The sequence below is a fragment of the Magnolia sinica genome, chromosome 3, assembly GCF_029962835.1.
Source record: "Magnolia sinica isolate HGM2019 chromosome 3, MsV1, whole genome shotgun sequence".
NCBI lineage: Eukaryota > Viridiplantae > Streptophyta > Magnoliopsida > Magnoliales > Magnoliaceae > Magnolia > Magnolia sinica.
Genome location: NC_080575.1, coordinates 13599073 through 13611620, shown reverse-complemented (window position 1 = coordinate 13611620; position 12548 = coordinate 13599073).

Here is a 12548-nt window from a genome sequence, read left to right as displayed (position 1 = left end):
TTAACCAATTGCTCGCATCAGCCATAAGAAATGGCAATGACCTTTTGGTGGTCAGGCGCAAAGAGTGGTCAAGGATCCTTACTAACGAACCCGAGGTGTTGCTATTGGATGAGCCAATGAGCGCCTTTGATGTGATCTCAACTTAGCATGTGTACACGATCGTGCGGCTTAAGAAAACTCATAGGCTGTCGACAATCTTGGTCTCTCACAGCATCAATCAAATACAGCGGATCGCTGACTTGTGGGATGGTTCTAGCCAACGCAAAACCATTGCGTGTTGAGTGATCTTGAATGTCTATCTAGTGGGACCTATTGTAAATGGGCCCGTGACAAAAGGTGTATGGATCCAATAATTGGGACAATGTTATTTTGCTTTGTAAGCCATTGTTTATCTATTTATAAAAAAACATCTTGAAGTTGGGAATTTTCAATCTTGTATTGGATTGGAAGAAGAGAGTTCACTTATTAAATAAAATAAAATAATTATTGCTAAGTATAGAGTGTATGATCTACTCACAAGTTTAACATGTGTGTACAAATTTAAATTTATTGTACGGTAATAATTATAAATAAGATTAACAATCCGGTGGAGTTGAGTAGCTGTTCTATGCGGTCTAAACTCAGTTGAATCCTAATTGAGAAACGATCTTGACTTTTAAACTCAAGTTAGGCTCTCATGCCTAATACTTCATCCTAAGCTCGATCAAGGCAGGCTAGGCTCAGAAGCGCGCATTATGAATGGTTAATGTATTTGTGGTGTATAGGTCGTTACTCATTGCAACCCATCAAAATACCTTTATCAAGTCTCTATAAAAACCCTTGCCTCTTTCACGATTATGAGAGATTCTTCACACACCATCATTACTGTAGTGAGAGATCCTTCATACACCGTCATAACATTGTGTGGGGATGAAGAAAAATATCTTGTATTGGATAGTTTTTCCAAGAGATAAAAAAGGAAGTCTCATATTATATATAGTTTTTCTTTTCATTTTATCTCCTTTTTAAATCTTTTTTATTTTCATCTGGTATTGCATGAAATGTTAAAAATTAATAAATATGAAACATAAATTAAGTATACATATGATAGTTTTTTTAGTTTCTTCCAATATCTTCAGTATTTCAAAACCTGATAGACAAATAAAGAATAGAAATTAAAGAATGATAATAATTTAATAATTTTTGTTTTGGATAAAAATCTTATAAAATATTCTAAAACAAATACGGATGCAAATATTTAAGCAGCTAAATAAAAATATTGAAAAATAAATAATTGCCAAATTCATATATATTTCATGATAATTAATTCAATTTTTAATTTGTAGTCACCACCCCAACTTTTAGAGTTTTATAGGCATTTTTTAAACCTTGATAACTCATAAAACTTTAGTTGAAGTTGTTACAATCATGCAATTAGAAAGATCATGAAAATTTAGTCACGCTTTTTGAATTCCTTAAATAAATATTACGCCAAAATAGGGCCAAGACAATTTCTTGCCCAAGTCCAGCCACCCGACACAGGGCCAAAACAAATAAGCCCAAGCTGGGCCATGGTGTTTATTCTAAACCCATGTCCAAACCCTACACTATAGGTGGGGTAGGTCATTTAAAGGACAGGTTTATGCATGGTGGATCCACTAGAGTAAGGATTACAGATAAACAAAAGAAGGAAAAGAAATTGTTGTTGTATATAAGATTAGAGATCAAGAAGTGAATAGATATCGTGTAGGAGGTGATTCGAATTCACTGTTTTAAGCTTTTTCGATCAGACCAGCGAGCATTTTAAAATCGAAAACTCATGATGGGCCCTCGCACATGAATAGATGGAACATGTATTAGATATCTAAATGAACGGCATGTGTATGTGAGATTGAAGCCATTCATCAGGTGGGGTACACCTTCAACATGCCATGACCCAAAAATCGTAATGTTGGTAAGATTATTAGGTAGTTGAAACTAGTAAGAAAAAAATGTTCAGCTAGTAAACAAATTCTAATATATAGTTCAAATTATTAAATTACAACCGTTACATGCACTCCTCATCACCTCTTCATTCAATCACAATACTTTCATGTAAAGGGCTATGTTTCTATCTTAGTTTTAGTTTTGCGCCACAAACAAATGGTGGTGACTCATCTCTACATTCCTCACATGTCACACTGATGTACAACTAATCAGGTGGTTGATATTATCTTTTCAATGAAAAACTTATGTTAGGATCAATTCACAATGGGGTCAGAAATTTGGACGGTCTAGATATCCTTGATGACATGTATATGTTTAAGGAGTCACCATCGTATTTTGATGTTGCAAAACACATACTTACCTAAATAGTTGTGGAGTTTTGGAATCGCTTCATCTGAATTCTCTATGATAGTTGTAATAAGAGCGTGTAACATGCGAGCTCTGTGAGGCCCACTTTGATTTTTATTGGACATTCACCCCATACATCAATTGAGCCACCTCATTTTAACCATATATCACAGAAACAAGCTTGATTGAAAACTGAGGTAGGCCTCACCAAAAGAACAATGTCAAATCACAGCTAAAATTCTAAATTCAGGTAGTGTGACTCACTTAAGTTTTGGATTAAGGCTAAGTTTTTGGATGCCAGGTAGAGCTCACCTGATGAATGATTTATATAAAATAAAAACAATACAATAGGCCTTGAAGAGGTTACTAAGTGGGCAACCCATTTTCGTTATTACCTCTGGTGTACCCAACCTAAGTTTTGGATCGGTCCTATATACTGTTGGCCTTATGTCCGAGCATGAGTTACCATAACTATTGCACAGAGTAGAACTAGCAAAAACATCAAATTATGGCCACATAACTTAGAGTTGCATGCAATTTCTGTTGAAAATGATGCCTTTAATTTATGTTGAAAGATGGCTTTTCGATTGAATCAAATTTCAGCTCAATCCTATCGAGAAAATCTCGATTTTCTTAGTTTGCTCATCGGACAGTTTTTGATGCTCTTCAATCCTATCGAGGGTGGCTTCGATTTTATTGATAGTGTAATGGTCCACGCCCACACTGTATGATACTGTCCGCTTTGGGCATAGCCCGCACGGTTTTGTTCTTGGGGAAGTCCCCCAAAAGGCCTCATGTAGTATAGGGTGACAACTCCACATATAGTTACCATTACTTCAAACGACACTTCCGATGTGGGACAAAGTTTCACCTTCACTGTGTGCACAGTAGCCTGCCAGCCATCTTGGGGCCCACCCACATGTGCGCCCGCCCACGTGTGCCCGCCCACATGTGACCACAGTGACGGGGCGTCACAATATCCCCCACCGAGGGCAGAGCCGTCCTCGGCTCTGATACCATTTGTAATAGCCCACGCCCACACTGTATGATATTGTCCGCTCTGGGCACAGCCCGCACGGTTTTGTTCTTGGGGAACTCCCCCAAAAGGCCTCATGCAATATAGGGTGACAACTCCACATATAGCTACCATTACTTCAGACGACACTTCCGATGTGGGACAAAGTTTCACCTTCACTATGTGCACAGTAGCCTGTCAGCCATCTTGGGGCCCGCCCACATGTGCGCCTGCCCACATGTGACCACAGTGACGGGGCGTCACAGATAGGCTGTCGATGTCACTTGATCCTATCGAAGATTCCATAGATAGAATTGTGCGATTTTAAGTAAGTGCAAGTTTTGTTTCTAATTTTGTGAGAGGGGCTATATAAGTGGCTTGTAATCACGAATTAAGGTAGCATAAGGAGGGCCAAAATGTGTTTAGGGTTTTGAGAAGAGAGATCTAGGGTTTTTTTACTCTAGAGATTCATCTCGAGAGACAAGGCATTGATTGTAAGTTGATTCCATATCTCGTACTTTCATTTTTTTTCATAGTGGATATTGTCGCTTTGTGCCGTAGATTTTTCCCAAAAGGGTTTTTCCACGTACATCGTTGTGTTCTCTGTGAGTGCTCATCCTTTTCGTTTCTCTATTTGCTTGTTTGATTCGCTCTAAGGTTGCTTCTACGCCTAATATGAAGGCGGCTATGCGCAACAAGTGGTATCAGAACGTTGGCTATTACGTTAGGATTTTAGATCAAATCTGAGACATGACTTCTAAAGGATGAAATGTTAAATATAAGACAGAAATTGACAGGAAATAATAACTTTAAATTATGAAGGTTGAAGTGTTGGGGGCCTTGCACAAAACCTTAGGATCTAGCCTCCCAAAACAAAACAGAATTATGAGATAATAAAGCAATGAAATAAATTTAAAAAAAACCCATACAACACAAGAGATTTTTACGTGGAAAACCCTCAAAGAGGTAAAAACCACGGGACCTAGTCCAGAGCAACAATTCACTATGAAGTAGAACGTTACAATCAATCACAAGCACACACCGCTTAGATTAAACCTTCTTTACTCATGCAGGAGCAGATAAATAATAAGAGAATAAAAGACAAACGGAGAGATCTAACCGATTACAAGGACATAGAAGCGTTGAGATGTCGAGTGCACAATAGATCTCCTCTACGAGTAGAACCTCCCTACCACAAGCTTCCTCTCTCTCTCTCTCTCTCTCTCTCTCTCTCTCTCTCTCTCTCTCTCTCACACCTTTGATAGCCTTAAACCCTTTAGCAAACCCTTGCGAAGCTTTAGGAAACCCTCTTGCATTACCTAGAACAGCCCTAGGTACCCCTATTTATAGTTTAGGCAACTCCCTTTCGCACCTCTTGCGAAACCGCCTCAAATTTCCGCAATCTGCACAAGATCCGAACTCAAAACTGTGAAAGCTCGACTGGTCAAGCAACTCCCTCGACTAGTCGAGCACCACGAAAAAAATAAACCAAACTCGCTAGAGTTTGAGTCGAGCCAGTCCTTGACTGGTCGACCACCACCTTCGACCGGTCGAGTGAGGCTCTCGACCGGTCGAGCATGGGGAGAAAACTCCATCAAATCTCTCCCTTTTCGACTCAGGAAAGATCCGTCTTTTTCAAGCCAGTCAGGTTTCTACAAACCTCAAACTTGCACTTGAGTAATGCTTTAGTCATCATGTCTGATCCATTATCGTTCGTATGGACCTTCTCAAGCTGTAACACTTTCTGTACTAAAGTATCCCTGATCCAGTGATATCGAATCTCTATGTACTTTGACTTGGAATGCTGACTTGGATTCTTGATCAAGTGTATAGCACTTTGACTATCGCAATAGACCACATGCTCCTCCTGTTTTAGGCTAAGTTCCTGTAGGAACCTCTTCATTCAAAGCATCTCTTTACATGCCTCTGTGACTGCATTGTAATCGGCATCTGTCGTCGACAATACTATGACCTTCTGTAGCTTGCTCTGCCATGAGGCCGCTCTCCCTGCAAACGTGAACATGAACCCTGATGTAGACTTCCTGGAGTCTATGTCACCTGGCATATCTGCATCTATGTAGCCCTCTAACACAAGTTTTCCGTCACCATAGCATAGGCTCAACCTGGATGAGCCTTTTAAATACCACAGTATCCACTTCACCACTGCCTAATGTTCTTTGCCAGGATTGGCAAGATACCGGCTGACAACACCAACCGCATATGCTATGTCTGGGCGCGTACACACCATAACATATATCAAACTTCCTACTGCTGATGCGTAGGGTATCTTTTGCATCTCATCCACCTCTGCCTTCGTCTTGGGACATTGTCTGTCGCTTAATCTGAAGTGACTATCCAGTGGAGTACTGACCAGCTTCGCTGCATTCATATTGAACCGCTCTAGGACTTTCTCAATATACTGCTCTTGTGACAACCAAAGCTTCTTTCTGCTTTTGTCACAGATTATCTCCATTCTTAGGATCTGTTTAGCCGAGCCCGAGTCTTTCATCACGAACGACTTACCCAGCTCCTGTTTCAGCCTGTCAATCTTCTTGATGTCTTTTCCCATGATGAGCGTATCATCAACGTATAACAGCAGAACTAAGAAATCACTATCTGAGAACTTGCTCGTGAACACACAGTGGTCCGACTCCGTTCTGTCATATCCATACTTTAACATGAACGAGTCGAACTTCTTGTAAAATTACCATGGAGTTTGTTTCAACCCATACAAGCTCTTCCTCAGCCTACACACTATATGATCTTTGCCTTTGACTTCGACTTCGAACCCCTCTGGTTGGTGCATGTAGATATCTTCTTCCAGGTCACCATGGAAAAAGGCAGTTTTAACATCTAACTGCTCTATCTCCAAATCCATGCTGGCCGCCAACCCAAGCAACACCCGTATGGATATCATCTTCACCACTGGTGAGAATATCTCCTCGAAGTCTATATCTTTCCTCTGACCAAAACCTTTTACCACAAGTCTGGCCTTGAACCTCGTTTGTGAATTCTTCTGCTCAATCTTTTTTTTGAACACCCACTTGTTTCTTAGAGCTTTCTTGCCCTTAGGCAATTTCACCATATCATAGGTGTAGTTCTTATACGAGGATTATATCTCCTCTTGCATAGCTTTCAACCACTCCCCCTTATTCTCATCGGCTAGGGCCTCAGAATAATCTTCTGGCTCTCCCCCATCAGTAAGCATAATGTACTCATGCGGCAAGTACCTCTTAGATGGTTATCTGTCCCTAGATGACCTCCTCACCTGTAGCTCAACAGGTGGATCAAGTGGAGACTGCTCCCTCAGTCCATCTTCTGTAGGAACTCCCTTGTCCTCTATACCTTGTTGTACTCCCCCGTCATCAGGTACCACGGGAGGAATAATCGGATCCATGTCCTCTAGCTCACTTGAACTAGGATGGTTCTTCTCTGGCTTACCAATGTCTTCTATACACTGATCTTCAAAGAAAACTACATCTCTACTCTTGACGAGCTTCTTCTCAGTCGGATCCCACAATCTGTAGTAGAATTTTTCATCACCGTACCCCAAGAACACACACTGTCTGATCTTCATATCGAGTTTGGGCCTCTCGTCCTTTGGTACGTGAATGGATGCCCTGTATCCAAACACCCCGAGATGACTGTGTGATGGATCATGTATAGTCCACACCTTCTCAGTTACTTCTCCATTCAACGGGGTTGATGGAGACTTGTTTATCAAATATACCGTCGTGTGCATTGCTTCTCCCCAGAACGTCTTGGGCAACTTCACATGGGATAACATGCATCTGATACTTTCGACAATAGTACGATTCATTCGCTCAACCACACCATTATACTGAGGGGGTCTTGGGAACTGTCTGTTCATGCCATATACCCAGGGACTTACAATACTCATGAAAGTCGCCAATGTATTCACCACCATTGTCAATGTGGATGCACTTCAATGATCTACTTGTCTCTCTCTTGACCATAGCATGAAACAATTCAAACACACCAAAGACCTCGTCCTTGGATTTCAAAGCATAAATCCAAACCCTCCTAGATGCATCATCTAAAAAGTGACAAAATACAATGCCCCACCCAAGGTTTTTGTCCTCATAGGACCACAAACATCAGAATAACCCAATCTAATGCATACACTTTATTAATATTAGAAGCAGTTTTAACAAATAAAACTTTATGTTGTTTTCCTGATAAACAATCAATATAGGTTTTGAGAGGTATACCTATCACGTTTGGAAAGAGTCACTTCCTCGCTAGCACCTGAAGCCATTTTTCACTCATGTGGCCTAGACGTCTGTGCCACATATCAATAACTGAATCTTTCACTGCGTTTAACCCACTCTCGCACATACTGACACTTGTCTTGTAAAGGGTGTAACATTTCTTTCCTCTAGCTGCGATCAACGAACCCTTGATGAGCTTTCAACGCCCACTAGCAAACCATCTTTCATAGTCATCATCATTCAACTTTCCCGTCGACATTAAGTTGAGGCGAAGGTCTGGAATGTGCCTCACATCCCTGAGAACCAATGTGCAGCCCACATCGGTTTTCACACAAATATCACCGACCCCTACGATCTTCGATATGCCAAAATTTTCCATCTTCACGGTCTCATAGTCACCTGACTTGTAGCTTGTGAAGAAGTCCCTGCGTAGAATCGTATGAAAAGAGGCTCCTGAGTCAATCACCCATTCGGTGTCCTAACTCGTAACCGTGAGACAAACATCATGATCTACTGAAAGAATAACTACAACGTCACCATCTGAAGCAACCGCAGTGGAATCCGATTCATCTTCCTTCTCCTTTCTTTTTCCTTTCTTGTCGTTCTTATTCTTATGACATTCATGCTTGTAGTGACCATTCTTGCAACAATTCCAGCATTCAACATCCTTCCTGGTACTCGACTTGCCTCTTGATTTGTCTCAGGCCTTCCCACCCTTCCTATTCTTTCCTCTCCCACATTCCTGTGTTACAAGGGCCTCTTGCTAAGTAGAACCCTGAGACTTCCTCCTTGTCTCCTCATTAAAGAGACAGCCAGTTACATGTTTCATAGATACCTTTCCGTCTGGCGCGGAGTTACTTAGAGACACTACCAATGTCTCCCAACAATCTGGCAATGAACTAAGCAATAGCAATGCCTATAATTCATCGTCCAAGACCATCTTCATAACGGAGAGCTAATTCAATATATTGCTGACTTCATTCATGTGCTCAACCACAGAACCACCATCTTTGAACTTGAGATTCACAAGTCGTCTTATCAGAAAAATTTTATTACCAGTTGTCTTCCTCTCATACAGCCCTTATAATTTCAGCTATAACTAGCGGCTGAGGTCTCCATACACACATGATGGAATACGGAATCGTCCAACCATTGTCTAATAAACCCCACCGCCTTCCGGTCCAATTTCTTTCAATCATCATCTGCCATATCCTTTGACTTTGCTGATATGCCTTGAATTGGAGAATACAGGTCTTTGCTATAAAGCAAGTCCTCCAGCTTAGCCTTCCATATGGTCCAGTTAGAACCATTGAGGCTTATCATCCTCGATGAGCCACATTCCATAATTCAGAACCGATCCCGCTCCATTCAATTAACTTAGCTCTGATGTTGGGGGCCTTGCACAAAACCTTAGAATCTAGCCTCCCAAAACAAACCAGAATTATGAGATAATAAAGCAATGAAATAAATCAAAGCACAAACCACACAACACAAGAGATTTTTATGTGGAAAACCCTTAAAGAGGTAAAAACCACAGGACCTCGTCCAGAGCAATAATCCACTATGCAGTAGAACGTTACAACCAATCACAAGCACACACCGCTTAGATCAAACCTTCTTCACTCATGCAGGAGCGGATAAACAATAAGAGAATAAAAGAAAAACGGAGAGATCTAACCGATTACGAGGATGTAGAAGCGCTGAGATGTCAAGTGCACAATAGATCTCCTCTACGAGCAGAACCTCCCTTTCACAAGCTTTCTCTCTCTCTCACACCTTTGATAGCCCTAAACCCTTTAGCAAACCCTGTCAAAGCTTTAGGAAACCCTCTTACATTACCTAGAACAGCCCCAGGTACCCTTCTTTATAGTTTAGGTAACTCTTTTTCGCACCTCTTGCAAAACCACCTCAAATTTCCGCAGTCCGCACAAGATCCGGACTCAAAACTACGTAAGCTCGACTGGTCGAGCAGGGTCCTCGACCGGACGAGCGGCCCACTCGACCAGTCGAGCACCTCTCTCGATTAGTCGAGCACCACGGAAAAAAATAAACCAAACTCGCTAGAGTTTGAGTCGAGCCAGTCCTCGACTGGTCGACCACCACCTTCAACCGGTCAAGTGAGGCTCTCGACCGGTCGAGCCTGGGGAGAAAACCCCACCATGAAGATGAAAGTCCTCCTAATTCAACAAGAGCTGCAGCAAGCACTCTTTGGCAAAGCGAGATGTCCTAAAACTATGAAGGAGGAGGATTGGGAAGACTTAGATCAAAAGGCGATGAGTGCAATACAATTGTGCTTAGCCAATAATGTCCAATAAAATGTGATCAATGAGACAATTACCTTGGGCTTATGGGCGAAGTTGGAGAGCATTTATATGACAAAATCACTCTCTAATCGCATATATTTGAAGAAACTTTTGTAACACCTCTTATGATATGAATATCCATGAGAATATCTTTTGTGACTATAACAGTTGTAAGACTCGTAACCATGACCCGGCCAAGCACCTAGCGCTAGATTTTGATCGGGTCACCTCTTACCTTGACTTAGACTCGACTCCTTATCATAATATGAAACCGTCCCAGCATGGATATCATATAAATTAGGAGAGGAGTTAGCATATAAGCCATCAATCAACTAAAAATAATAAAATAAAATAGAATAAGTTCATTTGCAATATACTCAAATCTTCTTCTTTTTTTTTCAAACATATAAATAATACAAAACGATGTTAGACTTATGGGCCACACATGACATAGTTCCATCTGGAAATGTAATGATTGAATTGGATCAATCGTGTAACCATCAAGTGGGACCCACGTAATTGTTAGGTGTGCACAGGTTTCTTGAGTGCAAAGAACAATAGACAACTCTCAATAGAGTTGTGTTGTGATATGGCTTATCTCCAATGGTTGGAGTGAGGAGACGTGTGGGCTTGTAAGAATCATATGATGTGTAGGATTTTCTCACTGCCTAGTTTATATAAAGATATGTTCCATCCCCTAATCTACACAGCTTTTACATTCCATAATCTCTTCCCATTATAGCGTTTTACCAAACATAGGTGTGGCAGAGGCTAAAGACTAACAAACACCACCTCATCCAGCAACATCAAACGGATCCATTAATGGTAGATCAAGGTATGTACTTAGAACAGTTGAATTTCCTAGATTAGATGCTAGTAAAGATCCTAAATCGGCTGCGATTATCCTATAAACGATTGATGATTTACTCACCTACATTGCACTGCTTAATAATCATGCATGCACCATCTTTGGAAAACATGCAATTAATCCACAAAACATATGGGCGATACACACTGATTTTATACACTATTTGAAACCTTTGTTTGTTTCCAGCAATAAAATTTTGAGTAGTTCATCAAAACGTGCATGTGTACGTTGCTACCATTTTAAGGTGAATTTTTTTATTATTTCTTAGTCCAAGTTGGATAGTTATGGTTTAGACTACATGGTCATAGTAGGTAATGGTTCCCACAATAATGTTCATGACCATGTTGAATTTTGGGCACAATGGGATACTTTAAGCTGAACTAGAATGAGATAGGATGTCTTCAGCTTCAATAGTGCAATGGAGGAGAATAAAAGCTAGGGTCACCTTAAGTATGATTAGATTCTTGGAGTGATGGAATGACCTATAGTAGTTTTTTTTAATGGAAGTTGAAAATATTATTGTAAAAAAGAAATGAAAATAGCAACAAGAGAAATAAAGAGATGATGAGAAATAATCTCAAATACAAACAGCCACCAAGAAAAAGAGAGGACAAAGTAGTACCCTTATTGTAGATGCTCCATCCAAAATCACAGATAATATTTTGCAGGATTGCAATAGAATTTGAAATTGGCACATGATCGGTCTAGAGGAGAGTCATTAATGAAAACAAACCATACCAAAAAGATATTCAGATTCACCTGGAGCCGGCCAATTGTCTAGATTTGCCAAAAGAAACCAGCAGGAAATGGATTCCCACCGGTGACGTGACACCTACCAGATTTGTTAGGTGGGCCTCATGGCAGCTGAGGTGACAAGTCACAAAACTACCTCCAAAAATATGAAAAGTACCAATGGAAATCCAATTCCCGCCGGTCCAAAAAATCTATCTCCCAACGCAGCTCTTATCACCCAAATAGTGTTGGAAAATATTCCAAAATAACAATTTGGATACCAAAAAATAAAATTAAAATTGATTGAACCAAGCTTATGTACGTGTTGGATATGTTGTCCTTAAATAGCAACTTGCCCCCTCTTATCTAAAAATGTTGATGGGCTACGTGACAAACCTCTTCCAAGATATGACAAATCTCTAGAGATTTCGAGTAAAGGACCGCGGTTACAGGGAGAAAAAGTGTTAGGCACCAAATCTGTCCGTACGGATGTACGGTCTTTACTTCACAAGATCTAACTAATTTTTTAAGAATACAATTGGTTCTCACATTCAGAAAATGTAATGCGATGCAATAGCAATGGTGATCAATTGATTCGAATTTCTAATCGGCGGGATCCGATTATATCGGCAAGCCATAAAGCATATGTTCGAAACGATCTAGTGATGTGCAAGGTATATATGGGATGCTTAATGCTATGTTGATGCTTATGATAAAAAGACGACCAACTGGCTAATGTTTCTGGTGGGACCAGTTCTGATTATATCGGCAAGTCGCAGAGCATACGCACGCCAGTCAGATGCAAGAAAATAATGAGATGCAATATGATGATGATGTATATGAGGAGCGGGGAGGTTGAGAAGAGAATGAGTGTTGCATAATGTTAATGCGTTGATTTGATGAAACTTATTGGGGCTTGAACGGTTGGATGAACGGTAGTATCGCAAGGCTAGATTGAGTGGCTCATATTTGAACTAAGGTAGCTCAGGAGGCTTGGACTCTGGCTAGGTTAGGTTAGACCAGGGTTGGACTCTCTCTCTCTCTCTCTCTCACTCTTACTCTCCTTGGTGGAGGGATGGGTAAAT